Source organism: Apium graveolens, chromosome 5, assembly GCF_009905375.1.
Source record: "Apium graveolens cultivar Ventura chromosome 5, ASM990537v1, whole genome shotgun sequence".
NCBI lineage: Eukaryota > Viridiplantae > Streptophyta > Magnoliopsida > Apiales > Apiaceae > Apium > Apium graveolens.
The window spans coordinates 241477815-241482077 of record NC_133651.1 but is presented as its reverse complement, the minus strand read 5'-3'; the positions used below and the strand labels follow the sequence as shown (position 1 = coordinate 241482077).

The window sequence follows — 4263 nt, the reverse complement described above, 5'->3', positions numbered from 1 at the left end:
TGTCATCAGTGATCGTTAAAGTTTATTGACTCGGACATTGTTACTTATCTGTTTTTTATCGTATTTCAGGTACTCTAGCGAGCGTGTATGCATACACATTCTCGGTCTCGTAAGAGAACTCTGGATAAAGCCGAAGAAGAAGTTGTAGTGGTTCGAAGGGAAGTTTTTGAGGACGAAGAGAAGATAGAAGAAGAAGAGAAAATCGAGGATCCAGTTTTAGTAGTGATGGGAGATCAAGCAGAAATTCCTAAGGCTTTGATGGACTATTCTCAGCCTAAGATCAATGATATTCAGTCAAGCATCATTAGGCCAGCCATCTCGGCTAATGCTTTTGAGATCAAGTCAAGCACGATTTAGATGATACAGAACTCAGTTCAGTTTAGGGGTTCTTCTACTGAAGACCACAACCTGCACATCAGGGATTTTATTGAGATCTGCGACACTTTCAAGTCCAATGGTGTGACTGAAGATGCTATCAAGCTGCGACTATTCTCATTCTCTCTGAGGAATAAAGCGAAGTGCTGGTTACATTCTCTACCACCAGGGTCTATCACCACATGGGAGGATCTTGCTCAAAATTTTCTCACTAAATTCTTCCCTATGGCGAAGACTGCTGCAATCAGGAATGCTCTTACTCAGTTTGCTCAGTAAACTCGAGAATCTCTGTATGAGGCTTGGGATCGATATAAGGAGATGCTAAGGAAGTGCCCACACCACGATATGCCTGATTGGATTATTATAAACTATTTCTATAATGGATTGGGTACTACTTCTAGACCCATGCTCGATGCAGCATCAGGAGGAGCCTTGTAGGCTAAAAGCTATAATGAAGCTTATAAATTGATTGAACTGATGACTGCTAATGAATACCAGAATCCTTTCTAGAGACTGACTCAGGGAAAAATAGCCGGAATTCTGGAGTTGGATGCAACAACTGCTATAGCTGCCCAACTTAAGGCTTTGACGATGAAGGTGAACACTTTGAATAATTATGGACTTAATCAAATCACTAGTGTCTGTGATCTCTGTGCGGGGGCACATAAAACTGAGCAGTGTGCTATTTCTAGCGAATCTGCTCAATTTGTAAGCAATTTTCAGAGAGCACAATAACAAGCTCCAGCCACTTATCATGCAAACAATCGCAATCATCCTAACTTCAGCTGGAGCAACAATTAGAATGCGGTGCAACAATATTATCATCCATACACAGCAAGGCAATTTAACCCTCCTGGTTTTCAGCAACCGCAATATGACCCGAAGCAACAACTTCAACTTCAGCAGTTACCTCAAGCTAATGAAAAATTTGAATTGGAGGAATTGAGGCTCATATGCAAGAGCCAAGATGTGTCTATCAAGACCTTGGAGAATTAGATCGGGAAAATTGCTAATGCATTACTGAATCGACAACCTGGCACGCTTCTGAGCGATACTGAAGTGCCAGGCACGAAGGAAGCTTAGGAGCATATTAAAGCAATCACATTGAGTTCTGGTGTTGAGTGGCATTTATGACACTTTATTACGCTCTGTAAAGCTTTGAATTGGTGTATTTGTACTCAAGTTATTATTGTTTTAATGTGCTTTCTAGTGTTTTTACATTTCAGGCATTATCCTAAGAATCATGTGAATTAGCATTGATTTGATGCTAATATGGTGTTAGGATGGTGTCCAAGGAATAAAGCGCGCGAAGACCGGCTAAAATCTGCAAGAAAAAGAAAAAAGATCATTTTTGGCGGAAGCCCAGTGCGCCCGCGCTGATCAAGCGCGCGGCCGCGCCCAAATTACAGAGAGCCAGCGCACCCGCGCTGATCAAGCGCGCGGCCGCGCCAGGTCGGGTTTCAAGAATCCTGTTTTGAATAGAAGACTGATTTATGGACTTCTCTGCTGATCAGGGCTGCTATATAATCATAACTTTAGGTCGTTTTTCATGACATATCAAGCCAGAGACATATCAGAGTTAAGGAGAAGTCAACAAGAGACCTTAACACAATCCAACAAAGGCGAAGATGATCTAGTTTATTCTTGTAAATCTTTGTTTTGAGTTGTAATCTTGGATTCTCGTTTCTTGTTTTGTTGAACCTATACTCTTGTGTTAACTTTGTTTTACTATTAGTTATAAAGACTACGTTTATTATACCATGCTTTCATCGGAACCACGTTGATGATGAATCCGATTATGGGCTAATCGTTATCGTGGTGTTCTGGCGGATTTATTTATGGATTTCTTTAGTTGAATTGTTTCGATGCCTTAGTGTGTGATGATTGTATGATAACCTAGTATTGGTTGTGCTTATTCATCTTATAAGCGTCGCGAACTTATAAGATAGTGTGTTAATTCTTAATGAAGCGAAAGGGAATTTAAGGATTTAGAACTTGCCATGCTAGCATAGGTTCATGTATTTGTTATGCATGATTCGTGTGTAATTTTAACCATATTACTTGCCTATGCAATCAAGATAGATAACTTGTGCTTAAACCGTTATGTTATCAAATTCTATAGACATATAGGGTCTCAATATAATTGGTGTCTATTTAGCTTCTATCTCTTTTGTGGATGTCTGGTAGTATGGTATTCGTGCAACGAAAGTTGGTATTTATCATTTTCATGTTGTTTGATTAGAGTCATCACCATTACATGCTAAGGTTGAGAACGAAAATGCTATTGAATAAAGTACTTAATGAAGTTAGAATCCCATATTTGTCATATATATTAATTCAATCATTCTTATTCTCTTAGTTATAATTGTTAGTTTAATTCTTAGTTATAAACAACCTCAAATTATTATTTGTCTTAGCATTGAATAATAACCATACATTGTTGCTTAAGTGCATAAATTATAAAGTTAACCTAAACTAATCCCTATGGGAACGAATCTGATTTATATCTTATACTACTTGCGAACGCGTATATTTGCGTGTAATTTTAGCGCGTGTTTAGCGACTAACATGTTTTTGGCGCCACTTTCGGGGACTCGATGTTAATTTTTAGTTTATGTGTTTTCCATCAGTGGTCGTTAAATTTCATTGACTCGAACATTGTTATTTTCTATTTCCTTGTCTTATTTCAGATACTCTAGCGAGGGTGTATGTATACGCGTTCGCGGTCTCGTAAGAGAACTCTGGATAAAGTTGAGGAAGAAGTTGTGGTGGTTCGAAAGGAAGTTTTTGAAGAAGAAAAGAAGGTAGAAGAAGAAGAGAAAGTCGAGGAACTAGTTTTAGTAGTAATGGGAGATCAAGCAAAAAATCCTAAGGCTTTGATGGACTATTCTCAGCCTAAGATCAATGACATTCAGTCAAGCATCATCAGGCCAGCCATCAGGGCTAACACTTTTGAGATCAAGTCAAGCACGATTCAGATGATACATAACTCAGTTCAGTTTGGGGGTTCTCCTACTGAAGACCTCAACATGCACATCAGGGATTTCATCGAGATCTGTGACACTTCCAAGTTCAATGATGTGACTGGCGATGCTATCAAGCTGCGACCCTTCCCATTCTCTCTGAGGGATAAAACTAAGTGCTAGTTACATTCTCTACCAGTAGGGTCTATCACCACTTGGGAAGATCTTGCTCACAAGTTTCTCACTAAATTCTTCCCTATGACGAAGACTGCTGCAATCAGGAATGCTCTTACTCAGTTTGCTCAGCAAACTGGAGAATCTCTGTGTGAGGCTTGGGATCGATATAAGGAGATGCTAAGGAAATGCCCACACCATGGCATGCCTGATTGGATGATTATAAACTTTTTCTACAATGGATTGGGTGCTACTTCTAGACCCATGCTCGATGCAGCATCATGAGGAGCCTTGTGGGCTAAGAGCTACGATGAAGCGTATGAATTGATTAAACTGATGGCTGCTAATGAATACCAGAATCCTTCCCAGAGACTGACTCAGGGAAAAGTAGCCGAAATTCTGGAGTTAGATGCAACAACTGCTATAGCGGCCCAACTTAAGGCTTTGATGCTGAAGGTGGACACTCTTGCTAATTATGGAGTTATTCAAATCGCTAGTGTCTGTGAGATTTGTGCTGGTGCCCATGAGACTGATCAGTGCGCAATTTCTAGTGAATCAGCTCAGTTCGTGAGTAATTTTCAGCATTCGCAGCAACCTGTGCCAGCCACTTATCATCCCAACAACCGCAATCATCCTAAAATCAGTTGGAGCAACGCTCATAATGCGGTTCAACAGTCTTATCAGCAGTATCCAGCTAAGCAGTACAACCCCCTGGTTTTCAGCAACCACAATATGCACTAAGATATCAACT

At 40.1% G+C, this 4263-nt stretch overlaps 2 non-coding genes across 2 annotated transcripts; both read right to left on the bottom strand.

The window, feature by feature from the left end:
• Window positions 1-615: 615 nt before the first annotated feature.
• LOC141662349 (small nucleolar RNA R71) lies at window positions 616-722 on the bottom strand. The gene has a single exon (XR_012550470.1). It is a non-coding gene; the product is annotated as a small nucleolar RNA R71 (small nucleolar RNA).
• Window positions 723-3611: 2889 nt separating this feature from the next.
• Window positions 3612-3718, bottom strand: LOC141662607 (small nucleolar RNA R71). The gene has a single exon (XR_012550713.1). It is a non-coding gene; the product is annotated as a small nucleolar RNA R71 (small nucleolar RNA).
• Between the last annotated feature and the right edge of the window lie 545 nt (window positions 3719-4263).